Below are 17,873 nucleotides of genomic sequence, written 5' to 3' on the forward strand. Positions count from 1 at the left end.
CTTTCAGAATTAATACAACATTGGAAAAAATGTTTAATTGTGTTCTGATTTTATATTTGACATGGACTGAGTATCTTTGGTCATGTCAATTAAACTTCTTGACCTTTATATATCCATCAGTTAACTTTCTTATTAAATAGGGTCAATACTTGTTCTGTTTTCTTAAAGGGATGCTGCAACAAAAAGGAAAAATACTGTAAACTTTCTGTAAGTATAAAATGTATTTTCTCAATTTACTTCAATAAGCACAGGGATCAATAACCACAATTCATGATACTAAACTAGGTAAGCAGGATGCTGGGTTAACCAAGACATAGTTCCTAAACATTACTAATCTTTATTCAAATTTGGGGCTTAGAAAAAGAGTTTAACAAAAGAAGTGTAAGACTTGTACACTGAAAATTACAAGACATTTTTGGAAAAAAATTAAAGATGTACAGAAATGGAAAGAAAGTTCATGTTCATAGATCAGAAGATTTAATATTGTTAAGATGGCATACTCCCCAAATTGATCTGTAGATTCAATCTGTATCAGTTCAGTTCAGTCGCTCAGTCATGTCCCACTCTTTGCAACCCCATGAATCGCAGCACACCAGGCCTCCCTGTCCATCACCAACTCCCAGAGTTCACTCAGACTCACGTCCATCTAGTCAGTGATGCCATCCAGCCATCTCATCCTCTATCGTCCCCTTCTCCTTCTGCCCCCAATCCCTCCCAGCATCAGAGTCTTTTCCAATGAGTCAACTCTTCGCATGAGGTGGCCAAAGTACTGGAGTTTCAGCTTTAGCATCATTCCTTCCAAAGAAATCCCAGGGTTGATCTCCTTCAGAATGGATTGGTTGGATCTCCTTGCAGTCCAAGGGACTCTCAAGAGTCTTCTCCAACACCACAGTTCAAAAGCATCAATTCTTCAGTGCTCAGCCCTCTTCACAGTCCACTCTCACATCCATACATGACCACAGGAAAAACCATAGCCTTGACTAGATGGACCTTAGTCAGCAAAGTAATGGCTCTGCTTTTGAATATACTATCTAGGTTGGTCATAACTTTTCTTCCAAGGAGTAAGCATATTTTAATTTCATGGCTGCAGTCACCATCTGCAGTGATTTTGGAGCCCTCCAAAATAAAGTCTGACACTGTTTCTACTGTTTCCACTGTTTCCAATCTATTTGCCGTGAAGTGATGGGACTGGATGCCATATCTTCATTTTCTGAATGTTGAGCTTTAGGCCAGCTTTTTCATTCTCCACTTTCACTTTCATCAAGAGGCTTTTTAGTTCCTCTTCACTTTCTGCCATAAGGGTGGTGTCATCTGCATATCTGAGGTTATTGATATTTCTCCCGGCAATCTTGATTCCAGCGTGTGTTTCTTCCAGTCCAGCGTTTCTCATGATGTACTCTGCATAGAAGTTAAATAAGCAGGGTGACAATATACAGCCTTGATGTACTCCTTTTCCTATTTGGAACCAGAGATATAAATTCCTATCAAATTTTAGCTGCCTTTTTCAAATAAATTTACAGCTGCTTCTAAAATTCATATGAAAATGCAAGGGATCCAGAATAGTCTAAACAATCTTAAAAGAGGAGAAAAAAACTGGAAATCCAACATTTGCCAATTTTGAAACTTATTATAGTAAACCTACAGTAATCAAAACAGCATGATATGGCATAAGACTACTATATTGATCAAAGGAATAGAATTGAGTCTCCAAAAATAATCTCTTACATTATCTGCTATAATAAAAATCAAACTAGGAGACATATAAACAATAGAAATTTATTTCTCACTATTCTGGAGGCTGAAATCCAAGATCAGCGTATTATTATGGTTGAGCTCTTGAAAGCACTCTCTTCCAGGCTGCAGACTTCTGACTTCTTACTGTGTTCTTATGGGGTGAAAAAATAGCTATCTAGCTTTCTGGCTGCTTCTTCCAAGTGCACTCACCCCATTCATGAGGATTCTACCCTCTTGACCTAAGCACGTCCTAAAGTTCTTAATTCCAACTACCACCACACTGGGGATTAGACTTCAAAGTATGAATGCTGAGGAACATAAACATTCATATTTTTAAAACATATTTATGAATTTATTTATGGCTGTGTTGGGTCTCAGTTGTGGCACGCAATATCTCCGTCACGGTGCATGGGCTTCTCTCCAGTTGTGCGTGGGCTCAGTTGTCCTGTGGCATGTGGGATCTTAGTTTCCTGACCAGGGATTGAACCCACATCCCCTGCATTGGAAGGGAGATTCTTAATCACTGGATCATCAGGGAAGTCCCTTGGGCGACACAAACATTCAGTCCATACAAATGGACACTTATTTGGCAAGGGTGCTAAGAAAATTTAATGCAGAAAAGTAGTCTTTTTGATGAATGGTGTTGGGACAACTTGACATCCACATGCAAACGAATGAATTTGGATACTTACCTCACATTCTGCACAAAAATTAATTCAAAATGGATCATACACCTAAATGTAAAATCTAAAATTCTAAAAATCCCAGAAGAAAACATGAGAGGAAATTTTCATTACCTTGGCTAAGCAATGTTTTCTTACCTTCAACACCAAAAGAACAACAGATCAAAGAAAAAAAGACAAAGTAGACTTCATCAGATTACTAAAAACTATTTATGCTTCAAAGAACACCATCAAGAAAGCGAAAAGACAAGTGACAGGATGGGAGAAAATGTTTTCAAATTGTATACTGGCAATTGTATACTGGCAATCATACACTGACTTGTATCCAAAATATGTAGAAAATCTCTTTACCACTCAACAATAAAAAGATCCAGTTAAATAACCAAATTTTAAAAACTAGCAAAAAATTGAATATGCATGTGTCTAAAGATGTACAAATAGTGAATACATTTATGAAAAATTGCTTAGTATAATGATTCATTAAGGAAATGCAAATCAAAATCACAATGAGATATCATTTCACACACACACCAGAATGGCTACAATCACAAAGACAAACAATAGCAAGTGTTGACCAGGATGTGAAAAAAAATTGGAACCCTCATACATTACTAGTGGGAATGTAAAATTATACACCCAACTTAGGAAATAGTTTTGTAGTACTTTGGAAAGTTAGAGTTATCTCATAACCCAGCCATTCCACTCCTAGGTTTATACACAAGAGAAATAAAAATATGCCTCTACCAAAAGTATGTACACAAATGTTCATAATACTCCCGAAGTAGAAACAACTCAAATGCCCATCAAATGATGAATGGATAAATAAAATGTGGTATAGTCATACAATAGAATGTTATTCAGAAATGAAAATGAATGGAAAATTGATGATGGTATAAGATGAATGAACATTAAAAATGTTATGCCAAATAAAAGAAACCAGTCACAAGAGATCACTAAATGCGTGATTCCACTTACACGAAATGTCCAGAATAGGCAAACCCATAGAGTCAGAAAGCTAAGTAGTAGTTGCCTAGGGTTGGAAATGATGATTAAAAATATGAAATTTCTTCTTGGGGTCATGAAAATATTCTGGAATTAGTAATGATGGTTGCACAACTCTGTGAACTCACTAAAAACCACTGAACTTCATCTTATAAATGAGTGACTTAAATGGTATGCAAATTATATCACAACAATGCTGGTTTTTTTTTAATATACATATAACAGAAGAAAGTGACAGCCATTTAAAAAGTAAAAAAATGAGGAAGTCAATATAAACTTTCAGTGGCTAGTTTGGTGGAATTCTGTTTTAATTTACACAGTTGCATGCTGTGTCTGCCTAATATTTAAAAGTCTAGACCTGCTGGGCGGAATTTCTTAGGTGATTAGTACATGGTTTGTGAGAGGCTTCACTAAATTTCCCTGATGTCCTCCAAAAAAATATCATACAAATTTCAACTACAGGTCACTAGATCAGATATTAAAAACTGGGGCAGGTGAACCAAAAAGGACCATGGCTTCATTTTTAGTTGCCATTGTGTTTCCATAAGCTTCTTTTCCTGTTGTTTACTCTTGACATATGCGTTTTCTTGTTGCCTTATTTTCTTGTGTTTTATTTTCACTCTGGATTTGTTCTTTTTATCCCTGGCCCCTAAGTTTAACTTGACAGTCATTAAAAATAACTTTACAATGAATGTCAAATTCTCCACAGAAAAATGTTAAGATATTAGAACAGCTGTGAATTTTCATAGTGCATAAGAGTCAGAGAAAGAGGTTTTGTTGAAGATGGCAGACAACTCACTCAATAGGGAGCAGGCAATGATGGGATAAGATTCTTCACTTTCTTATTACATAGCTATTCATTATAGCTAAAGAGTCTTACTCAATTAATTAAATATAAGAAGAGAAATCAAATCAAAATCCTTAAAAGAAGCAATAAATCCCTTAGCAAAGGACAGGCGAACTATGCTTATTCTGGAAAAGATGCAGTCTTATGTCAAAGTCAAAAGCAGTGGTTGGATCAATCAAAATTTTTGGCCACTGTGATAATCAATTTTATGTATCTACTTGACTGGATCATAGGATGCCCAGAAATTTATTCAAACATTTATTATTAATATGAGTTTGACTGTGAGGGTGTTTCTAGGTGAGATTAACCTTAGAATCTGTAGACTAAAGTAAAGCAGATTGCCCTCTCTATTGCAGATTCTTTTGAGGCTTCATCCAATCAGTTGAGGACCAATAGAACAAAAAGGCTGAGTAAGAGGTAAAACTCTTCCTGCCTGACAGCTTGAGCTGCAGGTCAATCTTTTCCTGTCTTCAGACCTGAACTAAAAAATCAACTTAGGGTATATGCCCAGTAGTGGGATGCTGAATCTAGAAAAATGGTACTGATGAACTTCTTTGCAGGACAGGAAGAGAGATGCAGACATAGAGAACAGACTTTGGACACAGCTAGACAAGGGGTCGGGGATGAACTGAGAGAGTAGCAGTGAAACATATACATTACCATATGTAAAATAGATAGCTAGTGGGAAGTTGCTATATAACACAGGCAGTTCAACATAGTACTATATGACAATCTAAATGGATAGGATGGGGTGGGGAGTGGGGAGGAGGTTCAAGAGAGAGGGGACATGTGTATACTTACGGCTGATTCATGTTGTTGTATGGCAGAAGCCAACACAGAATTGAAAAGCAATTATCCCCCAATTAAAAAAAAAAAATCGACACTTTTTGAGTCCCAAGCTTGCTAGCTTTTGGACTGGAATTTCCACCATCAGTTCTCCTGGGTCTCCAGTTTGCCAGCCTTATATATGGGAACTCCTCAGCCTCCAGAATCCTGAATAAGCCAATTCCTTACACTAAATATCTTGACAGATTAATAGACAATTGGTTGTGTTACTTGGAGAACCCTAAAACAGCCACATTAGACAAATCTGTTTTTCAGATACTGAGAGTTCTGTCATTATTGTAGTCAATCAACTTTTCTTACTCATAAAATAGAAAGTTTTCACATTTAAGCTAACTTTTCCTTTTAAAACCTGAACTTTCTTATTTTTTATCAACTACTCTTTTAGCAAAAGTCTTTTAAAAAGATGAGGGAAATAAATAGCTCTCTCCCTGAATATGTGATACTGAGTTAAAATATATTTATGTTGGTCTGACACATTAGGGTAAACAATGGGTCTCTCTGGAGGAAAAAAAAAAAGTTTTGTCAATAGTAGAGTTGAGTAAGTCCTAGTTATCAGCACAAAAGGGGAGGAACAAAAGATAGGGAATGATAGTTACAAAGGGAAAGGGAGCGATGAAGGGAAGGAAGGAACCTAATCATATTCCTGAAAGACTAGTTTAAAACTATATATGTTATTAAAATGCTTTTAAAAATGAAATTGTTGTATTAAGTGTTGTCTAAGGGCCAGATACTGAGTTATAATCTCATTGAATTCTCTGAACAGTAGTAGTGAACATTTATGGGACATTTATTTTTCTATATGCTTTCTGTATATTAACTTAAATAATTCATTATGGTTATTATCCTTTATGGCAGATGAGGAAGCTGAGGCTTTAGAGAGATTTAAGTTAGCTGGCCTTGTTCACAAAAGTTAAGTGGTCAAGTTGGGATTTAAACATGGGAGGCTTGGCTCCAAGATTGGTTCTCTTAACACACAGCACAACACAGCCACTTTCTTTGAGAAAAGTATCAGGAAAAAAAGACATTTGAGAAATCATGGAGAAATTGTATCAAGTGAACTAAGAGTATACGGTAAAAAGACAGGCTTTGGCATCCAAGTCTTATAATTGCATCACCTTAGGAAAATTACCACCTCCCTGATTCTTGGTTTATTGACTATAAAAATGAAATAAAAGCTACCTTGCAGATTTATAGCAAGAAAAACAGATGATTAAGGAAAACCTTGGTAGTAGTTCAATAAATGATAGTCATTATCATCATATTATTACTCTTTTGAAGTTTTACAGACAGCTCAAAGACTCCAGTCATACAACTTCCCTGTTTTATTTGTTTTTAACCTAACAGTCCTAATTAATGAAGAAAATAAAATGTTGATAAAGGAAAATTGAAACAAAAGAATTGATAGTAATGAGGGCTATCAGGTGCATTTTTTATATCAACATAGCCAGGAGAGGGGGAAAAAAAATGTCTTCCATTTTACAGGGAAACAGAATTATCTACTTATTCTGAAAAAAAAGAATAAATATTAAAATTAGAAAAGGGACTTTGTGCTAGCTAGCAGATAATTGGAGATTGGTTCCTTTAGTTGATTAATGTATTCCAATAATCTATTCAAGTACTTGAGTTAATTGTGACATGGTTCTGGAGAAGTTAGCTGGTTTAGCCAAAGGTGTATAGCTAGTTGGTAACTCAGTGAAGACTAAAAACACTGCTATGTTTAAAATACATAACCAACAAAGACCTACTATATAGCACATGGAACTCCACTCAACATCATGTGGCAGCCTGGATGGGAGGGGAGTTTGGAGGAGACTAGATCACAACATTGTTAATTGGCTATACCTCAAAACAAAATAAAAAGTTAAAAAATAAAATATGTAAGATTCATTAATATATGACAATCCCTTCAAATACCTTTATAAATCTGTTGAGTGTTATGAAGAGTTCTGCTCTGGGAGAGTATTCCACTGTCAACTGAAAAATAAAAATAAAAACAAGAAATACACAACCTAAAAGCTGCAAGCTATGATTTATTTGGTGACCTTATTGAGGACTATTGCCAGGGATGGTGATAGACAGGGAGGCCTGGCACACTGCGATTCATGGGGTCGCAAAGAGTCGGACACGACTGAGCAACTGAACTGAACTGAACTGATTGCCTGGGAAGGCAACCTCTCAGATAGTTCCTTGGAATTATTCCAAAGAGGTAAGAGTGAAAATGAAAGTGAAGTCGCTCAGTCCTGTCCAACTCCTTGTGACCCCATTGACTGTAGTCTACCAGGCTCCTCTATCCATGGGATTTTCCAGGCAAGAATACTGGAGTGGGTTGCCATTCCCTTCTCCAGGGGATCTTCCTGACCCAGGGGTCAAACCCGTATCTCCCACATTGCAGGCAGATGCTTTACTGCCTGAGCCACCAGGGAAACCCAAGAGGTAAGACAGAAGTCTCCGTTTATGAGTTTTTGCTGTGGAGGGGAAAAAGTAGTAGAACATCAAAAGATTACTGCTAATCATAAAACCAAACAACAAACAAAAGCACACATCTCAAGTTAATGATTCTAGTGCTTTTCTACCCACAGGAAGATGCAAGAGTCTGTAGTCATTGAAATTATTTCTTTATTATGCATCTTAATTATCTAGAGCCAGTATCCTGTTTTTCTCCATCCTGAATTCCCCTCAGGACACACCAATGGGCAGACTCCCATGACTGACGGAGTGCAATATCGTTTACTAAAATGGCAGGCAATTATTTTTGGTCACACAACAATAAAAATAAGTGGTGCTAATCTACAAGGTTTAAAAGAAATAAGGAAGGGTTAATCTGCACACCATAAAAGAAAACCAGAAGGAAGTAAATAAAATTTGCTTCAAACTTCTGTTCTTGCTTTTAAATATGTTACTTTTTTTTTCTTTTCCCCCTCCTGATAATAAGATCAATAGTAGAGAACAAGAGTTAATACCTAAAAGGGGACATTTTCCTGCTGGTATAGCTGGTTGGAGCCTTATTATTTTCTCTCAATTCCTTTGACTTTTCATTGTCTTCTCTGTCTTATCCACATTGATACAGTTATACCTAGGATATTGTATGAAAATACAGTGTTTGATGCTGCTTAAGAATAGATGCTTCAGAAAATCTTCAGTTAAACTGATCTCACTGCTGCTCTGGGAATTTCTATATTGTTCTCTTGGGGTATCTTTATTGCTAAGAATAGCCTTTCAAGGTCATAATTGTGCCTATTATGATATATCTCATATGTTTGTTGATGATTAATGGGACAGGCAATTAGTACCTTAATGAAATACTGCTTTTCCAATATTTAGAACAAACTACTGATTCTTATTATGATCTTTATCCTAATATTAAATGTAGGAATGGCTAAATATCAGAATCTTTCCATTAAAGACTTCAACTGAAGCACTGCATCTCTGTTAAACTGTAATCAGTGAGTTGGCACAATGACACTCATGCTGCTAGAGTATAGCCACATAGGAACTCAAAATATATATTAATTAGGAAGGAAGGGAGGGAGGGAGTAAGGGCAATCCTGCTTTTGCCATCCATCCTATAAGAGAAGGGTGAGTTATTTTTAGATTCAGGGATATCTCTCCAAAGCATTCCAAAGGTACTCAGTCATGATGTTTGGATTCCTGATTGCTGAAGAGTCATAGAGGAGGTACCGAGGTCACTGAAAGGAAGGGAAGGAAGGTAGAGTCCTACTGACAAAATAGGAAACATGTCAATGGACAGAAGATAATATCCTGAAAGATGATATTTACAGAAGGGGGGAGGTGTCAGCATGGGGGAGGGGGTGGTGAACAGGGAGTAGGGAAGATAGAGCCCCATGGAGGCAATATAATTTGCACATCATAGATAAGAAAACTAAAATTTAGAAATATTAGATAATTTGTCTCAGACTACAGAGTTTCTTGGGTTTCCCTGGTGGCTCAGAATGTAAAGAATCTGCTCCAATGCAGGAGACCCAGGTTAGATCCTTGGATCTTCCTAATCCCCTGGAGAAGGGCATGGCAACCCAATCCAGTATTCTTGCCTGGAAAATCCCAAGGACAGGGGAGCATGGAAGATTACAATCCATGGGGTCACAAAGAGTTGGACATGGCTTAGGGACTAAACTACCACCACCACAGAGTTTCTTAGTAGAAAAGCTGTTAATAGAACCCAGACTTTGCTCCAAAGTGCATACTCTTTCTACCGCAACATTCTGGGCAGGTTTGGAGCTTGGGAAAATTCACATCTCAGGCTGTTAATTTTGGTCCCCTAGAAGTAAGACCATCCTCAGCAGATGTGTATAGAGCTGGATACCTGACGGCTGGTTGTTTTCAGTGGATTCTCACATCAAGCCCTTTCTCCTTCCCGGTGTTCTGAACTCCAGAGATCATTTCCAGATGATCTTTCTGGGTCATTATTAAGATTTTACAAAGTGATCCTATTCCCTTCCCTGTAATTTCTGTCTTCAAACCGCCCAGGTAACCCGGAAGGCATAGAGTTGTTTAACTTTTGTTACTTTATAAAGTTTTCTACTCTAGCACACATGTGCTCTTCAGTTATTCAACAACTGCTTTATGATAATCATGATGAAAGGCCTGGTTCAAAATTCAGTTGATACAATTAGAATTACTTCATATTCTTATACTATTACATGCTAAACAATTTTGCCTACTTCTTCAAACTTTATTCCACTTTCCATAAGCTGTGGTACAACTTAACCATTTGTTACCTCACAATTTCTAGTTATCAGCACAAAGGGAGGCTCCTCCTTGAGGGCAAAAAACATTATCTGTTATTTTGTTTTTAATATCCTACTCACCTGTGGTTGTATACCATCTTTATTTTTTAATAAGGCTTGTATTTTTGTTTCTTGATTTTTTTCTTTATCTTTTCAATAAATTTTTTTTCTTTTTTGATCAATTTGCCTTGCTTTTTATTTTTCTATTTTATTAATTTCTGCTTTTATTTTCAAGGAATTAACATAATTTTTTGCAGTTTCTTCCAAGTTTCTTGGTTTGTATGTTGTTTTGCAATAAATACATTGAAGATTGTAAAGCTTTTTTATACTCTCCTGATTTTACATAGGATTTTTGTTTTTCTTCTGTTTCTAAAGAGTTTGTAGTTTCCCATTTGTGCTTCCCTTTAATCTAGGTTTAACACATTCTTAAATTTTTAATTGTGCTATATCAACCAAGGGGAAATGTGCTATTTATAATCTCTGCCACTTAAAATGTGTCCATCTAGAAAAAAGTGTTGGCAATGGATAACCAGCAAGAACCTATTATATAGCACATGAAACTCTGCTCATTGTTATATGGCAGCTTGAATAGGAGAGGAGATTGGGGGAGAATGGATACATATACATGTATGTCTCTTTGCTGTTCACCTGAAATTATCACAACAATGTTAACTGGCTATACTCCAATGCATAATAAAAAGCTTAAAAAATAAATGAAAAAGAAAAAAGAAAAAGGTGGATCTTTATTTGCTATCTAGTTAAGTTTTGAGAATGTTCTGTTTGTATTTTAAAAAAAAACCTATTCTCCATTTGAGGGGGGTGCAAAGATATGTGTGGTTATATTACATACATCATTTAAAATGATTTTTAATGGTATAGATGCTTCTGCAAGAGATACCAGTTTCTCCCCACCTACAGTTCAAATAATTGCAAGGTCTCATTGCCATTTCAAAAACCTTCGACAGAAAAAGAGAGACTTGTTTCTACATTTCCACAAATGTACAGTCACAGGGAGGATGCGGGGAAGCTGTCAGAATCTGATAAGAAAACTAAAGAATAAATAATAAGACCTAAAAACGAGTGTAAATAGTATTGATCCCACCACAAAATGGCTTGGTGACCTTGGACAAGTCATTCCTCAAGGTTTCTATTTCCTTATCTCTCAATGGGAATGGTCACACCTGTGCTCCCAACTTGACGAGGTTTGTCAGGAGAAGCCAAGAGGTAAGAAATATGAACATAAAGTAATAAATAAAAAAATATTAGCAGAGGTTGCTAATATATCGATACAAGATAGAAGATAACAAAATGTAAAACGGGCAACACAGACTCCAAGGTGCTCGTTTTCTTTTGGTTCCCTTCCCTGGCCCCAACACCTTCAGGTTCCTTTGAGGACACCTTCCTCCTGCTTGGAGAAACCCCCGCCCAATTGTGTGAGTCTCTCTGTTCGTTGCAAAGGCAGGCAGCTTGGAACCTACTGGAAGCGCTTTGTGGAGGGAGCAGAAACCTGCCCGCAGCTAAAATTCGCGCTTCAGCACAATGAGACCGAGCAAGTACGGTGTCTTTTCCTTAGGCTGTGGAGGTTGACTGGCAGCTGCTGCCCAAAGACTCGTCAATCAAAGGACGCTTTCGCCCCGGACTCCCCCAGGTCTTGGGCATAGTCTCAGCTACGGAGATATTTGGGCTGGAAGCGTCAAGGGCCTCTGAGATCTCATCCAGCAATCGCGGCATTCTGTCTAAGCACTATGGTGTTCGGCATGAGGGTTATCAGGGAAGATGCTCCTCACGGTCCCGCGCCTCCTGGGGAAGATAATTGAGCGCCGAGAGCATGAGCGCTGGGTTCGGTGGTGCTGGAGCCGCGGCAGCCTGTGCGGTGTGTGTGGGCAACCCAGCCTCCTCCAAGCCCTCTCTCCCCAAACTGCCTTCCTGCCGCAGTCCGGGCCCAAATTAATTCTCTTCCCTGGGCACGATCCTTCCGTTTCCCGATGGGATCCAGCCTTTCAACCATTAACCTCCCAGCTACGGGGAGGAGGGGACGTGCAGGATGGACGGAGTGAAGGGTGGGAGGCATTTTGCACGTTCAGAGGCACCAAAATTAACTGCCAGAGCTAAAAGAGTCTGCTTTCTTCCGTTTCTGACAGACGAATGCAGTGGGATGCCTGCTGGGCCGACTGCCGCCCCGGCCCGGAGCCCTGGGTTCACTTCGCAGCCTGCTGCCGAGTTTCAGACCGCAGTACCCAGCATCCGCCCGGCTTTGCCCCTTGCCGAAGTCTGCAGATCGATAGATGCTGGGCGTAGGTTTTTCCCTAGGCTAAAGCCCCAAAGCTCCCACCTTCACCTTCTATTTATTTGCCCGCTCCCACCACTACCATCGAAGTACGTGCCCCTCTGGTAGTGTTGGCGCTGAAACCCGAGCGAGGGAAAGGGCGCCTCCCCATCCCCTCCTCCCCATCCCCGCCGCGACTCGGGGTTTTACTGCGGCAGCCGGAGGTGACAGCTACGCCTGAGCCTCCTCCGTTGCTCTCAGAGCCCCGGCTTCCCCAGCCTCCGGAAAGCGCCTCCTTCTGAGAGGCTGGCCCTAGAGAAGTGCTAACGTGCTGCAGGAAACCAAATTTAAAAATGTAGAAGTCGCTGGGCTGCATTCCTCCGAGGACGAGCCTGATCGCCCAGGACCGAGAGTGGCAGCGTGTGGGAAGTTGGGACCATAGGCAAGGGGGGAGGGGAGTGGTGCAGCCGGCATTCCCTCTGAAAGGAGTCGCTGGGAGCAGCGACCGGTTGGACACAAGTTTGCCTGGGAGTGTTTTCCTTTCGTCAATAATTAATCACCGGAATCAGGCTGACAGAACTGGAGTTTTAGCAATAGTGCAGAGGGCGGGGCCGAACACCTAACTCCCGGAGCTTTGAGGTGCCCAGCGCAGTAGGAAGCTCGCAGCAGTTGGGGAGGAGCCAAAGCGCTGGTGCTCACCTAAGCCGCAGGAGATATACCCAGCCCAACCGGGAGGTAAGCATCTTCCAAATACATGCTTGAACGGTAACGTAGCTTTTAAAGGATAGAATTCCTGTCTTTAGAAGGAATAATAATACCGAGCCATAAAGCAATGTACCAGCTTATTATTTAACTGCACTAAAAATTTTAAGAATTGAGTGGGTTTTTCCATTTGCCTTTAACTATGTTAGAAACTAAGATGTTTCAGTCAACAGAAGCCAAACTTTACTACTGAAACTTTCCCAGCCAAAAGAAGAGAAAATTACTTTGTTAATTACTTTTGTTTTTTATCTTTGTATAATGCAGTAACACTATTCAGAGAAATGTCATTGGGTGTTGCTTGATTTCATTCTTAAATATTTTGTTCATCTTGTTTTATGTTTTTATACAATACTTTTTGCCCATAAGCTACTTGAGGCAATAATACACACAAGTCAATTGCCTCCAAAGTAAAGAATTTCCAGCAAGGGATACATTTTAACATTTTATCATGATTATTAAGCTGTATTGCTGTTTGTTTTAGTGGACAAGTCTTGTCCGACTCTTTTGCAACCCCCTGGACTGTAGCCCACCAGGCTCCTCTGTCCATGGGATTTTCCAGGCAAGAATGCTGGAGTAGGTTGCCATTTCCATCTCCAATTAAGCAGTATGTTTTTTCTTTTTTCTTTTTTTTGGTCTTTTAAAGGGTTTTATTCTCTTTTTTGTAATTTTATTTTTACTTTATTTTACTTTACAATACTGTATTGGTTTTGCCATACATTGACATGAATCCACCACGGGTGTATACAAACTCCCAATTCTGAATCCCCCTCCCACCTCCCACCCCATATCATCTCTCTGAGACGATTAAGTGACCACTTATAAGTAACTAGACTTCTAAACCCAAGGAGAAAAGTACATATAGATAACTTTGACAAGGGGGTGAGGATATGGCATAATGAATGGATGGAAAAGAGTTTAGATATGAGCAGAGATTCTAGATCTGTGTCAACTAAAATGACATTCAACTGATTGGCAATCAACATAGGAACCCAGCCCTTGATCAAATAAAGAATTTGAAGAATTATTAACTTTAAATTTTATCCCTAAAACTACAAATAAATGCACCAAGAAAGTTGGGGCAGTTGTTTTCCTATATGACTTTGTGGTCTGGTAGTTCTTTTGAATTAAATAAATGTTAAGAAATGAGTGATTATTTTTGCTTGTGAGTTCTATAGATTAGTGTGTAAAATTAATGAAGTTTTAATAACTTAATTTTCACTTCTGAATTATTCCTATACTTTTTAAAAGACATCTTTTTATTGTTATTTTTTAACTGGTTTTTATTGGAGGATAGTTGCTTTACAATGTTGTGTTAGTTTCTGTTGTAGAGCAAAGTGAATCAGCTATAACTCCTCTTTTTTGGATTTCCTTCCCATTTAGGTCCCCACAGAGCACTGAGTAGAGTTCCCTGTGCTACCTGTGTTATCTATTTTATAAGTTGTTTAGTTGCTCAGTCGTGTCTGATTCTTTGCTATCCCATATACTGCAACCCACCAGGCCCCTCTGTCCATAGGATTTCCGAGGCAAGAAGTAGTGTATATATGTCAGTCCCAATCTCTCGATTCATCCAATCCCCCTCTTCCACCCCTGGAATCCATAAGTCTATAAAACAGGAATCATTTTGATGATTGTTTCAATGGCTGTTGATGGTTTTATGCATCGATTACTAGAGCAACAGCAAACATGTAAAATGTACTCTCACCCTCATTACCCAAAGATTTCTATACAACTATTTGATAACAACAAATTAACAATGGTTTGCCAGCCAAATTCATGGGCATTCTAGAAATGTAGTGGATATAAAGTTGAAAGTCAACCAATCCTCAACTTCAGTTAGCTTTCTTAATCCACTGTTTGTAAATTTGCAAATACTTATGTAAAAACTGTCCTTTGTAATTCTATATCTACTGGGCTTTTATGTCAGCATAAACTATTTTACTACCAAGTATACAAGATGGAAAATCTTCATTAAAAATTATCCAGATGGGACTCAACTTCCAGTATGGTGGTATGAGAAACTCTGTAAACCTACCTTCTCTAGCAAAACAACAATAACTTTAAAATTACTGTTGAAAATTGTACATAAACAACTATTTGGTCTCTAGAAATTGTCCTGAGGAAATAAAACAAATGAAGAAAACTTTGTTAAAGACAATCTATTAAGTTTCAGTAAGAACAGTAAGAGCTTGGATTCTGAGCTACAATCCACTTCCTTCACCAACTCCACCTGGACATGATGGTGCTCTACTCTGAGGGGGAGTGCAGCCAAGAACACTGGGCTCACTTTCAACCTAGATCACAGTTGAGGGCTATGTTATGTCCCGAGAAAATAGGCCACCAGCATCTCATCCACCACCAGGGTTGCAGAAGCTCTATTTTAGTTAAGAGCAAGTGAACGGTCTGAGGCTCTCTTCTTCCAACCATCCCCCATTCTTAAGACAAAAGAGAAAAAACTCAACAACTAAAATAGAACTAACCCATTTTACAATGGGCAAGGGACTTCAGGTATTTCTCTAAAGAAGGTGGGTAAACAACCAATCAACAAATGAAGAGGTGCTTACCATCATTAGCCATTAGGGAAATAAATATCAAAAACACATGATACCACTTTATACCGACCAAAAAGACTCTAATCAAAAAGAAAGATAATAACAATTGTTGGAGAGAGAGTGGAGAAATTAGAACCAGCATATATTGCTGGTGGGAATATAAAATGAGTGAGTTGCTGTGGAAGATAGGTTGTGAATTCCTCAAAAAACTGAAATTTATACACCCGTGGTGGATTCATGTCAATGTATGGCAAAACCAATACAGTATTGTAAAGTAAAATAAAGTAAAAAAAAAAAAAAAAACCCATACATGGATAAAAGCTCACCTCAAAGTGCACATATTTAGCCTCTGTAAGTTTTGGTGTACATAGGTGTCTTTAACGCTAGACATGATCCTAACCTGCACCTCTTATGATCACATGTCTCTTCTTGTCTTGTTTATGCCTTTTAACTTATCTCATCTGATATTAATGATGTGACTTGTGCTTTCTTTTTATTTGCATGTACCTGTTATCTTTTATTTTCAAATTTGCTTTATCACTTTGAATTGCTTCTTACTTGTAAATAACTTGCAATTGGATTTTGTTTCTTAACTGAAAGAAATCATCTCTGTCCTTTAATAAAGGTATTCAGTCTGTTTCTATTTAGTGTTAACAGCTGATATGCTGACTTTATGTTTTCCATGGTACTTTGTGTAAGCTATTTGTTTTACTTTGTGATATCTTGATCAGTTGTTTTAAAGAGAATAAACACACAAGATATTCATTAACACACACAAAAAAACTGAAATTTACCATTATAGCCTAGCCATATAACTCATATAATTTCACTCCTAAGTATTATCCAAGAGAATTGAAAATCTAGGTCCATGTAAGAACTTGTGCACTGATGTTCACTGCAGCATTACCTATAATACACAAAAAGAGACCATAACTAAAGTATCCATTGACTGGTGAATGGATAGATAAAATGTGATATGGAATGGAATAATGGAATATTATTCAGAAATGAAAAGGAAAAGCTTTGTACCACAACATGGATGAACATCTAAGACTATACTAAGTGAAAGACCATATATTGTATAATTCCATCTATATAATATGTCCACAACAGACAAACCTAGAGACAGAAAGTAGATTTTTTGTGTGTGTGGTTAAGTATGACTGAAGGAGGGGAGGGGTGAAGTTGAGCAGGAATGGGGAGTTACTGCTAAAGGGTACAAGGTGTCTTTATGGGCTAACAAAAATGGTCTAAAACTGATTAGTAATGGTTGCATAACTGTGAGTATACTAAAAACCACTGAATTGTGTGCTTTGGGTGAACTGTATCATGTTTTAATTATATCTCTTTATTGCGCTGTTTTTAATAAATTATACAAGGTATTAAAAGAATATATAGGTTCAGAATTTGGAGTTCATGAATCTTCATGTACCACCAGACCAATAGTTTACATGAACCTCTTTCCTAAGGGCCACATTGAAATAGATGAAATAATTGAGTGATACATGTGATACAAATGTGATTTTCAGCCTTGGAGAAGGAAATGGCAACCCACTCCAGTGTTCTTGCCTGGAGAATCCCAGGGTCGGGGGAGCCTGGTGGACTGCTGCCTGTGGGATCACAGAAAGTCGGACACGACTGAAGTGACTTAGCAGCAGCAGCAGCAACACGCCTGCCCAAGCTTTTCTCTGTTCTGAAATGTCAAATGTCTTTAATGCAGTCCTATAGCGAACTGGTTTGCAATACCCTAACTTTTTTAACTCATGCACTCATTAGATTAATACAAGTTCAGTGAGACCAGTCCTTCCTCCTGTTTCTAGATAAGTCTAGTCCTTTATCATTTCTTCAGGCCAGTTGTTGAGAGAAGCCACAGTAGGTGAGAGAAGGAAGGAGGGTACCTGAATCTCAGCCCAAGTGTACTTGTCTGCCACTTAGACAACCCCAGTTTCACTTACACTAGAATGGCTCAGAAGTAGAAGTCTTCAGGAGAAAGGAAGAGCTGGAGCAGCCACGATAGTACTCAGAACACACTGACATGTCACTGCTAGGAAGCATCTCTAGTGGGTTTTAACAATCTCAAATATAGAAGATTCCAATAATTAATATTCTCCTCTACTCAACTTCTATATTTTGAGTTTCTATAAACTACCTGAGCCGGTACTAAAAGCCATAGAATTGAGATAATGTTTTGTTAAAAAATGGGAAGATAAAATTAGTGAGTCTGAGTTTCGGAGGGGTAGTCACTAACACCTGAACTTGTTGCCAGGAACAGGTGTGAGCACACTGAGCCAAAGCATACCCTTAGCTTTAGGGATTCAAGCAAATCCATCTGCATCAGGAAACCTCAGGATTTTCCATTCTCACCAGGTCAAGCTTATCCTTCCATATATCTGTTTAGAAGAGCATACCATGCTGATGAAAATGGGTTCCACGCAATTT

At 38.3% G+C, this 17,873-nt stretch overlaps 1 protein-coding gene and 1 long non-coding RNA gene across 7 annotated transcripts in view; one reads left to right on the plus strand and one right to left on the minus strand.

Annotated features, from left to right (window-relative positions):
• LOC121818542 (uncharacterized) overlaps nucleotides 1-17,873 on the minus strand; it is a 78,876-nt gene that overhangs the window by 49,925 nt on the left and 11,078 nt on the right. The gene's annotated exons all lie outside the window — the stretch shown is intronic.
• SPTSSB (serine palmitoyltransferase small subunit B) overlaps nucleotides 12,768-17,873 on the plus strand; it is a 29,972-nt gene continuing 24,866 nt past the window's right edge. For all 6 annotated transcript variants that reach the window (XM_060394159.1, XM_060394164.1, XM_060394165.1 and 3 more), the window contains exon 1: nucleotides 12,768-12,858. The gene's annotated coding sequence lies outside the window, so the exon portion shown is untranslated. The remainder of the gene's footprint in view (nucleotides 12,859-17,873) is intronic.

This window comes from Ovis aries, chromosome 1, assembly GCF_016772045.2.
Source record: "Ovis aries strain OAR_USU_Benz2616 breed Rambouillet chromosome 1, ARS-UI_Ramb_v3.0, whole genome shotgun sequence".
Classification (NCBI taxonomy): Eukaryota; Metazoa; Chordata; class Mammalia; order Artiodactyla; family Bovidae; genus Ovis; species Ovis aries.